Consider the following 15,927-nt stretch of genomic DNA (forward strand, 5'->3'; position numbering starts at 1 on the left):
CATTCTGTCTGCAGTGGTTTCAGGACGAGGCGATCGCACACCTTCTAGTCAGAAATCAGATGACCTCAAAACAACCTCATTTCAGTCTTAGGCCTCATGTCTTTCGTTTAGAGCTAAAAACAAAAATACATGTGAATGAACAAAAGGTCATGAAATGAAATACCTAACATGACACTGAAATGTAAAATATTAGAAGCCATTATTAATCTCAGAAAAATGAAAATGTACACATTTCCATCCAGAGTATCATAACCTTACTTAGAATGAGAGGGTACCCTTCTTACCCTGTCAGCTGCTAGGTATGACAATAATGACAATTTAATTCCAAGGTGGTTCAACAGAGCCAGAGTAGTATTTTATTCATTCATCTCCTGAGATGATGAAATGTTTAGTTCTTACAGAGTTAAACATAACAATATCATTAATGGAGCTAATGATGTTAGAGAGCAACTAAGCTCTTCTTTATGCACATAAACCGAGGCAAGAAAGAAGTGTAATAATGAACCAGAAGAGTGGTCTGGCCCTAAGAAACACACTTCTGTGTGTTCTAAGAACTCCTCCTTCCAACAGTAAAGTAGACGGAAATTAACCTGTTTCTACAATCAAAAAGTGCTCCACTCATTCAACAAACTGAATGTTCTAAGTGCTGGAAGCCAAATGCTAAAGATGAGAGATGGCTCCAAACCTCAGTGAGTGGGATCCTAGCCTTTTATTTCCTAACTTTTTCTCTTAGGTCTGGGTTATAACGTGGAGAGGACAGAAAATAAGGACTGCTCTGTTTCCACGAGAGGAGGAAGGCAGTAGGTATCAGGGACAACAGAATGAGACGGTAGGGCTGGAAACAAAACCCAACGAGAAGCCCTGCGTTCACGATGCAAGTGAATTCAGTCACCAACTGGTCTCTTTTTACTTTTTTTTTTAATTTTAACTTTTTTGGCTGTGCTGGTCTTTGCTGCCGCAGGTGGGCTTTCTCTAGCTACGCTCTCATTGTGGTGTGACAGCGTCTCACTGTGGTGGCTTCTCGTTGCCGAGCATGGGCTCAAGCTCGTGGGCTTCTGTACTTGTGGCTCACAGGCTCTACAGCACGGGCTCAGTAGCTACGGTGCTTCACAGTGTGTGGGATCTTCCCAGACTGGGGATCAAACCAGTGTCCCTCACATTGCAAGGCAGATTCTTAACTACTGTACCACCAGGGAAGCCCTGGTCTCTATTTTAATGTGAACCTTGTGTTTTCAAAACCCTACATTAATCCTGAAAATTAGTTCTCTTTCATTTGTACAGCCTCAGTGGTTTCAACAAGTGTAAACATTTCAGACTATTTTGTAAAGTTAAACGAGCCAAGAAACTTTGAAAATCACTTACTATAAGAGTACTTCATTCACCTGAAGCTACAATTTAAAACTCAGAAACTCTGTAGCCAAAGTTCCACTAAAAGAGATGGCCTTAACTATAGTGTAATGAAAATGAATATCTTACACATTTTTATGCCATTTATAAATATCCACCAAGTAAAATACATGAATTACCACTAACGTCTACACATTGTTTAATGTTTCGCATTTCTCTGCTTGATCTATACCAACGAAATTCTTTAACTGTATATGAATATGGTACCTTACCAAAAAATATCAAAATATATACATATGATTCAATTTAAACTCTATGTTTGTCTTAAATCAGGGGTCATAAACACATCTGAATTAGCTTATCTTCTTAATTTTTTATGTGAACTCCAACTAAATCTAGTATCTAGACAACTGTTACAAAGTTAAATGGTTTGACTTTGAAGTTTCTAGGTCTCAGAACCATCCTGTAATAAACTGTAATTTATACTTAAATATTTAGAATAAAGAAGACAATAACTGTTTTGAGTCATATCTAGATTTAGGGTATGATTTGCCTCAAGTGAAAATATTAAAAACAAATTCAATAAGCTTTGAAGATCATTTTCCCGTGGATGTTCATAAGATGATTCTGTAAGCTTTTTATTCTGATGCATTAAAATTTTCATCAAGGAAAACTGCATGCCGGTCTTATTTGTAAGCAGTCAGTGCTGCCTCATTTATCACGTATGTCATAGATTCCTGTTTTCCGTTGCAATAAATTTCAAAGAAAACATAAATAATCGATAGATACACATTTTTTCTATAAGCCTTAAACACTTACCTAAAAATCTCAAATTTGTGTCTTACATCAACAAAGAGAACTTGCAGTTCTTCTCAACTCATATTTCCTAGCATTCTTTGGCAAAAATCAAAAAGTAGCTGCCTCTTCAAAACTCAAATCTCTCCCTTGAGCAACTTTTAGCCTCATGCATACTATGTTCACAGCTTCATTTCCCCCTTTTGCTTCCGTCATAGTATGTTCTGTCATACAAATTACAGCTCCATCATGTTTCCTGAACCAATTCATCCAACCCAGAAAATGCAACAACAAATATCTGATACTATTCTTCAAGTTCTACAGTTTTCACTGCTCCCACTTTGGTCAAGGCCTTTAATGATAAGCCAAGAGATTTTAATACTCAGAAGACATGTTTTACAGCTAATTAAGGCAAGTAATTTTATACTCAGTTTTAAACTATACTAATCATAAAACTCCATGTGTCACTTCAAGACTCCTATACTGAGGTCTCCTGTTTAACAAAATCAAACAGTTCCATTAAGTTAATTATAAATTTCAACAAATCACAGAATCAAATTTCTATAAAAACAATGCCTATCTGTTTAAGTGTATCCAATGAAATATACGTTCTCATGAAAATCAGTCCCTTAGTTTAGATGATACTATAAGTGCCATACATTTATCAGTCAGAAAATCTCAAATTTAAGGATTCTATGGGAAGATGGGAAAATGTTCCAAAAAATCATGTTGAGACAACTGCTAGCCACTTGGAAAACTTATGGCTAAATCCTTACCTTCATTCCTTTACAAAACAAATTCTAGATATACCACAATTAAAGTTAAAACATGAGACTATAAAAATTCTTGAAGAAAAAAGTATTTAATAAATTTTGAAATACAGGAAGGACTTTGATTTTTTTAATTGTAGAAGTCAAAAAGAAGTCACAATTGATATTATAAAAGACAAATCAAACAAAAAATCAATTATAAACAAAAACAAACAATAAACCAAGATAAATATTTGCATCAAATATTAATATGCACAGTCTTGACAAATTGCTAAGAAAAAGACAATTCATTGGAAAATGGGCAATGACTACAGACAATTCACTGAAAAGTAAAAATGATCTATAAACATGAAAACATCTTCAAACACTCATAATTTAAGAAATGCAAGTTAAAACAACATACTAACGGATGAGCAATGACAATCAAGAACTGGGAGGATAGGGTGCTCAACCATACCACTAGGAGAGGTGTAAACTGATACTAAATGTTTGTGGAACAATGGTAATATCTATAGAAATGTGGAAACCTACATGTTTTTGACCCACAAATTTGACTTCTAGGACCAGGATTCTTTATATTTCTTCTTTCATGTAACCAAAATATTTGTACAAGGAGACTATAATGACAATGTTACAGCTCTAACATTAATGTACAATAACAAAAAAAAAAATGTGGAAAATCATCCTAATGTCTGTCAAAAGGAAGCTGGTTTAAAAAAATTATGTTTCATTTCATCTAGCTGAGGAAAGGTGTCCTAGATAAACAGGTTTCACCAACTATCTGAAAGAACAGCAGTCCTATAAAACCATTCATACGCCAAAATGGAATAAAGCAAAGAAGCAATTACCTTAGGTCACATCCTGCTAACGGATGCACAAAATAAATCGAGATAAGCACGGATGCTCACAAAGTTCAAAGCTATGGAAGCTAGATACCGAGATGCTGAGTGTGGTTCCTGGGGAAGGACTTGAGTGGGGCCACTTTCACTTACTGGGGTGCACACTGCCTCTGTAACAGCCCACTGGAAGACAGACACTGAAGGCTATTTTGGCTTTTTGCTTTTTTTTTTCATAAAAGCAAAAATCCTCCTTGGAATTCTTCTGGTTAGAGAAAACAGGCACTAAAGTAGGACTTTCTTTAAAATGAAGTAGAATAAAGAGAATTTTCGAAAAGTAGGGGATATCAGTATCAGTAAGTGCATAAATGACACCACTAAACAGATAGATATACAATATCATTCATTTAAAAAATAATTTTTAAAAAGTATGCAAAAGTGTGAGTAAAAAAAAGGGAAAAAAACATGAAAATTATGAAAAGCTATCCAAGAAACTGTCAAAACATATAAGAACGGGGGAAGGGCTTTCTACTTATTACTTTATAACTACTGTATATAATTTTTGTTATATATGTAATTATTGTTCTATAACTAAAATGTTTTTCAAGGATGCTTTGCTATTTCGGCATTTCAAGACTATGGATTGATTTCTCAGAATGGAAGAGAATTTACAGCCTTGAGTTATGTTTCACGAGCCATCCTCTGAACATGAGGATGTTTGAGGACCACAGAGGCACTCAGTGGTCACCCCGATATAAACTGTCATCATGGCCCTGGGCACTGTGCTTCTTGAAGCTGGCCACCACTAGCTTCTTCATGCTCTTAAATCTGCACCTGCAGGCAAAGTACACTGTCACTCTTATAAACGAGGGGCAGGTTGCAAGGTTTAGTTTACGTTTAAGTGCCTAATGGGCTATCCAATAACAGCCCAGCACGTGCCTCAAAGTCAGTCATCGCTTGTTTACCATACCCTCTATCCTAGAGACAGGGCCAGTCCAATGAGCGTGTTGTTGCTAGAGATGTCTCCTGTGATCGTAGTCGCCAAACCCAACTCCTTCAAATAACAATCTTGCCATTCAATGTGATACCCACTATGATAGACAATACATGAAACTGGCCAGGATTTCCAATAAAACATTGCTGAAGAAAATCAGTCTCCTAGGAAGGAGGTAAAAATGAACAAAATAGGCTCCAAAAAAAAAAAAAAAATCTGTCCATTTAAAAATGGTCTTAACTCTACAAACCTTTCCACGATTATCCCAAATCAGCACTAAGCAGAGACAGAACTTCTGAATTATTCAGCAGGACAAGAAGGCATATCTCCTCCTCTGGCACGACTAGATATTGGCACTTGCAGGAGCCCTTCACCCTCAAAAGTTTATGACAAATGCACCTGATAATTACAGTGCACCATTTCTCACTGGGAGCCACGGTGCGTAACCACTGGCATGTACACAATTTTGAACATTTTCAACCTGCATTTTTCTTCAGTTATTAGGCCACTATAATTGAAAGTGCTGTGGGACTTATCAGCATATTAATTAATGCTAATTAATTTTACCTGAGCCCTTACTAATATAATAAATTCCAAACCCTTCTCTTGCTCCTATGTATGGGTACACAGGATCTTCTTTCTAAGGCTAACTCTTCCCCTATCACACAGTCCCTGTGGAATTTTATTCCATGAATGAGTCCCTCCTTCATTTACATCTTCCGTTTTCTCTCCAATGCTTCCTTTCCTTTTGTCTACAGACACTTTCAGATTTCCTGATCCAGAGCTAATCCACAATCCATTTCCTTGAACACACCACTGAGCTTAGCGAACGTCCTTCTTCCTCTTTGTGTTTCCTGCCAAATCTGTAGAGGGATCTACATTTGTTCATCCACTCTTTCCTGAAAAGTGACTGCATGCCAGAGCATGGGGACACACATCAGCGTGGCCTCCCGGGAGCTTATGGTTCCACTGCACAGGCAAGCAAATACAGTTCACTGCCAAGTACTCCTAAGGCCTCGCCTACAGGCTCCCTGCCTGCTCCTAACAGACAGCATCTCCTCTCTTCAACTGACAGTTCAGTTTCTGAAATGACTTCTATCCTGAGCTTAAAAGCACGAGCTGTCACTGATTTTTGTATCTTCCACTTCTCTCAGTATTTAGCTTAATGTTTTCTGTATAGTAGGTATTCAAAACGTGCACAGTGGACAGATCAGAACGGAAGAAAACAGACTGATAACAAAGCTAATTACAACAATCCAAGAAAGCAAGCATATTTAATAATATTCCCTATTAGTAGGTATATTTCAAATTACATTATGGATTTGCCCTATTTTCTCTCATAATGATGAAATATGTATGAACTCAAACAAGAAATGTCTTTAAACAAATGCCCTGGTACAATCTGATCACTCTGTGAACACAGTGCTCAGATTATGCTGCAATTCATGTGTGCTTACCACAGTAGCTGTGGGTGGCAGTGGTCTAGTTCTCCCATATTGAAACTATTAAAATTAGACATCCAGGTAAACTATACATTTAATTGAAAAAAATGATTACTTTGTTACAAATAATACAACCCAAAGGCAGCCCATACTAACTAGCCATTATATCCTGCAAGTTATTGCATGTATGCTTCCCTTTACATGTATGTGTGTATGGGGCTGTTTGAAACTTTGCAGAATACTACTATTCTTTCCATTCTTCATAGTTTTAGCAAATGCTAAACATCAATGTCCCCCATGTGTATCGATTTTAGCAGCAAATTAACATACTTCTAGTAAATGAAAATAAGCATTGAGTATTTTCACCTTATTTTGGTAGGTCGAGCAAGATATCAAATTTAAGTTAAACATTTAAGGGTTCTGACTATATTCCATTAGAACTATTAGAACAAATCTAGAAGGATATTTAAGAGTTATTTTAGAAAGTAATATATTCATCTAACATAGCTGTAGGTATTTTAGCTCTTCTCAGGCCTTTTTTTTTAAATTGGAGTATAATTGCTTTCCAATGTTGTGTTAGTTCCTACTGAACAACAACGTAAATCAGCCATATGAATACAAATATCCCATCTCTCTTGAGCCTCTCTCTTACCCCTCCATCCCACCCCTCTAGGTCATTACAGAGCACTCTTGTGACTTCCAATAAATTTTATCTTCTGATAACTAACACTTCACATTCTTTAAAAATGATACAGTACAAAACTCTACACTTGGTTATGCTATATCTCACCTGACTTTTGGCTTATTTTTCCAAACTATCCAGAAGTTGAAATTCTCTTGATTCTGAAAACTGATATACTTCCCTCTTTTCTGGTTTTCAATTACAGAAATTCAGTTCAGCAAAGCTCACTCATGTTTGCTTCTCAGCTTTACAGAAGCAGGGCTATGATACCTGGAGAAAACATTTTATGTTCCACAAGCCCTCTGTAGTTGTATTACCTAGCTGAATTCCAAGATCCAGAACTAATCTTCTGAGGGTGTACAAAAATAATCAGTTAAAGGTATCCAGTAGAGTCATCTCCCAGGGATGGACTGATTTCAATGGACTAAGACCAGAATACCAGTTCAGCAGTGAAAAGTTACAACAGCCAACAGAACCAAGAGAAATGAGTGCCCTCTGATCATTGTATTCTCATACACCCGTGTCCACAAGCAAACCACACTGGAAACCAATATATAATAAAAGGGAATCAGATAATTGAATCATTTGCTCACTGAACTCTTTCCATGTAGACATGCACACAGGAAGCTAAATTATAATCAAGCATTTGTTCAGGGAGCACAGAAATCTAAGCAACAGAATCCATTATCTAACATATTTTAAAACGTCAGGGTAAACAGTCTCTGGTATCATTCTCTACCACAGGATTATTACTCTAGTAAAACTGAGTTTTTATTCCAATCCCAAAGAAAGGCAATGCAAAAGAATGCTCAAAGTACCGCACAACTGCACTCATCTCATACACTAGTAAAGCATAAAATTCTCCAAGCCAGGCTTCAGCAATACATGAACCGTGAACTTCCTGATGTTCAAGATGGTTTTAGAAAAGGCAGAGGAACCAGAGATCAAATTGCCAACATCTGATGGATCATTGAAAAAGCAAGAGAGTTCCAGAAAAATGTCTATTTCTGATTTACTGACTATGCCAAAGCCTTTGACTGTGTGGATCACAATAAACTGTGGGAAATTCTGAAAGAGATGGGAATACCAGACCACCTGACCTGTCTCTTGAGAAATCTGTACTCACGTCAGGAAGCAACAGTTAGAACTGGACATGGAATAACACACTAGGTCCAAGTAGGAAAAGGAGTACATCAAGGCTGTATATTGTCACCCTACTTATTTAACTTATATGTAGAGTACATCATGAGAAATGTTGGGCTGGAGGAAGCACAAGCTGGAATCAAGATTGCTGGGAGAAATATCAATAACCTCAGACATGCAGATGACTCCACCCTTATGGCACAAAGTGAAGAAGAACTAAAGAGCCTCTTGATGAAAGTGAAAGTGGAGAGTGAAAAACTTGGCTTAACACTCAACATTCAGAAAACTAAGATCATGGCATCCAGTTCCATCACTTCATGGGAAATAGATGGGGAAACAGTGGAAACACTGGCTGACTTTATTTTTGGGGGCTCCAAAATCACTGCAGATGGTGACTGCAGCCATGCTTATACTTCTTGGAAGGAAAGTTATGACCAACCTGGACAGTATATTAAAAAGCAGAGACATTACTTTGCCAACAAAGGTCCATCTAGTCAAGGTTATGGTTTTTCCAGTAATCATGTATGGATATGAGAGTTGGACTATAAAGAAAGCTGAGCGCCAAAGAATTGATGCTTTTGAACTGTGGTGTTGGAGAAGACTTTTTTTTTTTAATTTTATTTTATTTTTAAACTTTACATAATTGTATTAGTTTTGCCAAATATCAAAATGAATCCCCCACAGGTATACATGTGTTCCCCATCCTGAACCCTCCTCCCTCCTCCCTCCCCATACCATCCCTCTGGGTCATCCCAGTGCACTAGCCCCAAGCATCCAGTATTGTGCATCGAACCTGGACTGGCAACTCGTTTCATACATGATATTTCACATGTTTCAATGCCATTCTCCCAAATCTTCCCACCCTCTCCCTCTCCCACAGAGTCCATAAGACTGTTCTATACATCAGTGTCTCTTTTGCTGTCTCGTACACAGGGTTATTGTTAGTCCCTTGGACTGCAAGGAGATCCAACCAGTCCATCCTAAAGGAGATCACTCCTGGTTGTTCACTGGAGGGACTGATGCTAAAGCTGAAACTCCAGTACTTTGGCCACCTGATGTGAAGAGCTGACTCAGGAAAAGACCCTGATGCTGGGAAAGACTGAGGGCAGGAGAAGATGGGGACGATGGAGGATGAGATTGTTGGATGGCATCACCGACTCAATGGACATGGGTTTGGGTGGACTCCAGGAGTTGGTGATGAACAGGGAGGCCTGGGGTGCTGCAGTTCATGGGGTCGCAAAGAGTCAGACACGACTGAGCGACTGAACTGAACTGAAAACTGAGTACTAAATGTGGGTGCTCTGGTATTCGCATTAACAGTATAAAAACCTGCCTGTATTACCTGACTAACCAACTCCGTTCCTGACAGTGCCACTTCTTACCTAGATACAATATACCCCACCAGGCTATGATCAAATTCATCTGGCCTGCAGACTCTGCAGTCATACTGATACAGCTCAAGGCCAACTCCTGCTTCTGTAGGCTCTAGGGGAGCTTCTAGAGACCGCATCACGTGCGTTGGCAGGCTAAGGGTCCCTTCTTCCATCTTCAAGGTCAGCATCAGCAGCAGTGCAGATCTTTAAACCCCTCTGAGTCTGACAGGCCGCCTGAGATTATATATCCCACCCTAGATAACCCCAAGATTGTGAGCCATGCAGCAGAGCAGTTCTGGGTTCCCTTACCCTACTGCTCTCCACCCGGGTGCCCTTTCCCAATAAAGTCTCTTGCTTTGTCAGCACATGTATCTCCTCAGACAATTCATTTCCAAGTGTTAGACAAGAGCCCAGTTTCAGGCCCTGGAAGGGGTCCACCTTCCTGCAACAAATGGCGACTCTGGTGGGGACTCTTCTTCGCTGAGACTGACATCCTGACTACTCGGGGTACTCAGGAGCCAGCTTGCCTGCCAATGGACCAGACCCAGCGGCCACTACTGAGACCCTTTAGTCCCTGGTCTCCTCCTGACGAGGACAACCGGCTAGAGTGCCCTGACTGGCCCCTACAGTGGATTGGTCTATAGAGAAGACAGCTGACCTGATCTCACCTTAAAATGATGCGCAAGCAGGAGAAACTACTACACCAGGATGAGAAGATGACGACATCAGAGGTAGACAGCTTGCCCAAGATGTTGGACCTGATTTGTATGATCATTTATGTTTGCTTGAGTTCTTATACCTCTGCATATAAATCAAATGCTTTTCTATCATAGGCCTGATTCTATGCTAGTTTTAGAAATCAATTCAGTTGTTGGGTTTGTGGCCAATTACCTGTGTCTAGTTCTGGGTTACGTTGTTAAATTTCTCTACTACAAGACTCTAACTGGTTGGCCCTGAGAAAATTTACTTAAAAAAAAATTATAGTCATATTCAGGTTACTGTGATATTACTAGATGGGATCCCCTCACTGGGCCAATTAATTATGCCTGCTCTGACTCTGGCCATAAATTTGAGGTTTTTCCTATTGCTCAAGCTCAATCAGAGCAACAAGAAAAGTTTCAGCAAAGGAGGAAAAAATCTCCAACAATTATGGGATGGATTTATATAGATAACACCAGGCTATGGTAATTTAGGTTTAAAGTCTCCTCTGTGTTGGAAACAATTAGATCATATGAAGGGCAGACACACTGAAACCATACTCACAGAAAACGAGTCAATCTAATCACACTAGGACCATAGCCTTGTCTAACTCAATGAAACTAAGCCATGCCCATGGGGCAACCCAAGACGGGCGGGTCATGGTGGAGAGATCTGACAGAATGTGGTCCACTGGAGAAGGGAATGGCAAACCACTTCAGTATTCTTGCCTTGAGAAACCCATGAACAGTATGAAAAGGCAAAATGATAGGATACTGAAAGAGAAACTCCCCAGGTCAGTAGGTGCCCAATATGCTACTGGAGAACAGTGGAGGAATAACTCCAGAAAGAATGAAGGGATGGAGCCAAAGCAAAAACAATACCCAGCTGTGGATGTGACTGGTGATAGAAGCAAGTTCCAATGCTGTAAAGAGCAATACTGCATAGGAACCTGGAATGTCAGGTCCATGAATCAAGGCAAATTGGAAGTGGTCAAACAAGAGATGGCAAGAGTGAATGTCGACATTCTAGGAATCAGAGAACTGAAATGGACTGGAATGGGTGAATTTAACTCAGATAACCATTATATCTACTACTGCGGGCAGGAATCCCTCAGAAGAAATGGAGTAGCCATCATGGTCAACAAAAGAAATGGAGTACTTGGATGCAACCTCAAAAACGACAGAATGATCTCTGTTCGTTTCCAAGGCAAACCATTCAATATCACATTAATCCAAGTCTATGCCCTAATCAGTAACGCTGAAGAAGCTGAAGTTGAACGGTTCTATGAAAACCTACAAGACCTTTTAGAACTAACACTCAAAAAAGATGTCCTTTTCATTATAGGGGACTGGAATGCAAAAGTAAGAAGTCAAGAAACACCTGGAGTAACAGGGAATTTTGGCCTTGGAATACAGAATGAAGCAGGGCAAAGACTAATAGAGTTTTGCCAAGAAAATGCACTGGTCATAGCAAACATCCTCTTCCAACAACACAAGAGAAGACTCTACATATGGACATCACCAGATGGTCAACACTGAAATCAGATTGATTATATTCTTTGCAGCCAAAGATGGAGAAACTCTATACAGTCAACAAAAACAAGACCAGGACCTGACTGTGGCTCAGATCATGAACTCCTTATTACCAAATTCAGACTTAAATTGAAGAAAGTAGGGAAAACCACGAGACCATTCAGGTATGACCTAAATCAAATCCCTTATGATTATACAGTGGAAGTGAGAAATAGATTTAAGGGCCTAGATCTGATAGATAGACTGCCTGATGAACTATGGAATGAGGTCCGTGACATTGTAAAAGAGACAGGGATCAAGATCATCCCCAGGGAAAAGAAATGCAAAAAAGCAAAATGGCTGTCTGGGGAGGCCTTACAAATAGCGGTGAAAAGAAGAGAAGCGAAAAGCAAAGGATAAAAGGAAAGATATAAGTATCTGAATGCAGAGTTCCAAAGAATAGCAAGAAGCAATAAGAAAGCCTTCCTCAGTGATCAATGCAAAGAAATAGAGGAAAACAACAGAATGGGAAAGACTAGAGATCTCTTCAAGAAAATTAGAGATACCAAGGGAACATTTTATGCAAAGATGGACTTGACAAAGGACAGAAAAGGTATGGACCTAACAGAAGCAGAAAATATCAAGAAGAGGTGTTAAGAATACACAGAAGAACTGTACAAAAAAGATCTTCATGTCCCAGATAATCATGATGGTGTGATCACTGACCTAGAGCCAGACATCCTGGAAATGTGAAGTCAAGTGGGCCTTAGAAAGCATCACTACGAACAAAGCTAGTGGAAGTGATGGAATTCCAGTTGAGCTATTTTAAATCCTCAAAGATGATGCTGTGAAAGTGCTGCACTCAATATGTCAGCAAATTTGGAAAACTCAGCAGTGGCCATAGGACTGGAAAAGGTCAGTTTTCATTCCAATCCCAAAGAAAGGCAATGCCAAAGAATGTTCAAACTACCACACAATTGCATTCATCTCACATGCTAGTAAAGTAATGCTCAAAATTCTCCAAGCCAGGCTTCAGCAATATGTGAACCATGAACTTCCTGATGTTCAAGCTGGTTTTAGGAAAGGCAGAGGAACAAGAGATCAAATTGCCAACATCCACTGGATCATGGAAAAAGCAAGGGAGTTCCAGAAAAACATCTATTTCTGCTTTATTGACTATGCCAAAGCCTCTGACTATGTGGATCACAATAAACTATGGAAAATTCTGAAAGAGATGGGAATACCAGACCACCTGACCTGCCTCTTGAGAAATCTGTATGCAGGTCAGGAAGCAACAGTTAGAACTGGACATGGAACAACAGACTGGTTCCAAATAGGAAAAGGAGTACGTCAAGGCTGTATATTGTCACCCTGCTTATTTAACTTATATGCAGAGTACATCATGAGAAACGCTGGACTGGAAGAAACACAAGCTGGAATCAAGATTGCCAGGAGAAATATCAATAACCTCAGATATGCAGATGACACCACCCTTATGGCAGAAAGTGAAGAGGAACTAAAAAGCCTCTTGATGAAAGTGAAAGTGGAGAGTGAAAAAGTTGGCTTAAAGCTCAACATTCAGAAAACGAAGATTATGGCATCCAGTCCCATCACTTCACAGGAAATAGATGGGGGAAACAGTGGAAACAATGTCAGACTTTATTTTTCTGGGCTCCCAAATCACTGCAGATGGTGACTGCAGCCATGAAATTAAAAGACGCTTACTCCTTGGAAGGAAAGTTATGACCACTCTAGACAGCATATTCAAAAGCAGAGACATTACTTTGCCAACAAAGGTTCGTCTAGTCAAGGCTATGGTTTTTCCTGTGGTCATGTATGCATGTGAGAGTTGGACTGTGAAGAAGGCTGAGCGCCAAAGAATTGATGCTTTTGAACTGTGGTGTTGGACAAGACTCTTGAGAGTCCCTTGGACTACAAGGAGATCCAACCAGTCCATTCTGAAGGAGATCAGTCCTGGGATTTCTTTGGAAGGAATGATGCTAAAGCTGAAACTCCAGTACTTTGGCCACCTCATGCGAAGAGTTGACTCATTGGAAAAGACTCTGATGCTGGGAGGGATTGGGGGCAGGAGGAGAAGGAGACGACAGAGGATGAGATGGCTGGATGGCATCACTGACTCGATGGACGTGAGTCTGAGTGAACTCCAGGAGTTGGTGATGGACAGGGAGGCCTGGCTTGCTGTGATTCATGAGGTCGCAAAGAGTCGGACATGACGGAGCGACTGAACTGAACTAGATAATCCAGGATAATCACACCATCTCCAAATCCTTAACTTAATCACATCCACAAAGTCTCTTCTGCATTGTGACTTAACATACTTATAGTTTCTGGGCCTTAGGATGTGACATCATCGAGGATCATGATTTTGCCTACACAGAGTTACTGCACATATACTACAGTCTTACCACTGACTCTATGTCACCCATTTTAAATTTGGTGAAAATGTTCAATTTATCTGGGAACTTAAATACTAATTAACTAAGGAGGACATGGCAATTTCCATGCATAGTTTATACTAAAATTAGACTTCAATTTTCTATTTCTGTTTTTACACAACATGAGTGATGTTTGATTTACCAATGGGGGAAAGAAGAAAATATCTATTGTATCCCTTCTAAACAGCAAACTGTCTTTTGTTTTCTTCTTCTTCTTTTTTTTTTTTTAATTAGCAGATACCTGAAGTACTATTTTTGCAGGGCCTGCACAGGCCCCTGTCTACTACACTTTGATATAATCTATATACATCCTGTATGCTGAGCTGGTAAAATACAATGTAAATTACATATTAAATACTTTATCTGCTTTTACAAGTGCAAGGTGCAAAAATATATACAATAGTCTCATTGATAACTGTAAGGTTAATTAACATTTGGTGATAATGCCTAAGCTTTTTGACTCTGATATAAAGATCATAGCTCCCCTTCACTTCTGTCTTAACTTGAACAGAAAAGAAGAAAATATCAGTTAAACAATCATTAAAGCCTTAACCCTGTACCGATTATGGGACCAATTAGCCAGAATGAAGTTAATATATGAGAGATCTAAATGTTTTATTGAATTTGTCCTATTAAAAATGGGATATATGCAAAGGATGGAAACAAACTACTGAGTTTATTAATCATACTCTAATTACCAAACAAGTGCAACCTTACGACCATCTCAATTTTAAGCATCCTATTCACCCACCACCTAATCTTCCAGAGCAGTCGTCCTGACTGTTGCTTACCTCCTGGAGATGCCAGCTCCAACAATTCCTCCACCCTAATGGATCCTTCAACTCACTGATCCTACCACTTTTTGTTATTCCTCCCCTGTCCTGATCCTCACATCCCAGTCTCACAGTCCACCACTCCCTATGGATACATTCTTGCCCTACCCCTCTCATCTTATGGTACCACAACTAGCAAAAACCCAACATTCATATCCAACTTTCTGCCTACTTCATGCCAGCCCAAGAGCAGTTTAACACGGCAGGAGAAAAATCACCACTAACTTCAAATAGCCCCTTTCAGCCACCCCTTAATCAAACTACATTTCCTCAATCCAGTGATTTTCCACTTTCCCAGATAATTAACTCAAAATCCCACCCTCTGTAACCCTGAAGACTTTTCTTCCCCAATCCTCACTTTAAGCTGATAACTGTTACTTCCTGTTTCGCTCAGCAAAAAGAAACCAACAGATCCATGGGATCTCACCTCATCCTGTACCCACTGACTTGCAGCTTACCCATATATGCTCCTCTCCCTCCATTGGTCTGGATTAACTGGCATTTCCTCACTGGAGTCTTTGATCTTTTCCCTTCTTTTAAAAAAAATCAAGGCTGCAGCTCTAGCTCTAGCTCCCCCCAACTCCTGCTTCATCACCTTTTCAATCTGTGGAGCATGTTTATAAGCAGACAAAAAGCCTGGAATTTTCCCCATTACACATACCTATTCAGTCATCTTTCTCCCATCTTCTCCTGGGTTTCCCTTGTGGCTCAGCTGGTAAAGAATCCACATGCAATGTGTGAGACCTGGGTTCGATCCCTGGGTTGGGAAGATCCCCTGGAGAAGGAAATGGCAACCCACTCCAGTACTTTGGCCTGGAGAATTCCATGGACTGTGTAGTGCATGGGGTCACAAAGAGGCGGACACAACTGAGCGACTCTCACACACTCTCCTTAGCCCACACACCAGGTGCTCATCCACAACATACCACAGAAACTTCTCATTAAGGTCATCAGTAATTCTTCAGTTCAGTTCAGCTTACTCGCTCAGTTGTGTCCAACTCTTTGTGACCCCATGGACTGTAGCACGCCAGGCCTCCCTGTCCATC

The 15,927-nt window shown here is 39.7% G+C and overlaps 1 protein-coding gene and 1 long non-coding RNA gene across 2 annotated transcripts in view; both read right to left on the bottom strand.

The window, feature by feature from the left end:
• Positions 1 to 15,927, bottom strand: part of XKR6 (XK related 6) — a 266,199-nt gene that overhangs the window by 174,771 nt on the left and 75,501 nt on the right. The window lies entirely within an intron of this gene.
• Positions 1 to 15,927, bottom strand: part of LOC109562786 (uncharacterized) — a 98,028-nt gene that overhangs the window by 7,882 nt on the left and 74,219 nt on the right. The window contains exon 1 of the long non-coding RNA XR_011567993.1: positions 1 to 15,927. This exon is cut by the window's right edge and continues 74,219 nt beyond it. This is a non-coding gene — a long non-coding RNA (uncharacterized lncRNA).

This window comes from Bos indicus, chromosome 8 (assembly GCF_029378745.1).
Source record: "Bos indicus isolate NIAB-ARS_2022 breed Sahiwal x Tharparkar chromosome 8, NIAB-ARS_B.indTharparkar_mat_pri_1.0, whole genome shotgun sequence".
In the NCBI taxonomy this organism is placed as follows: Eukaryota; Metazoa; Chordata; class Mammalia; order Artiodactyla; family Bovidae; genus Bos; species Bos indicus.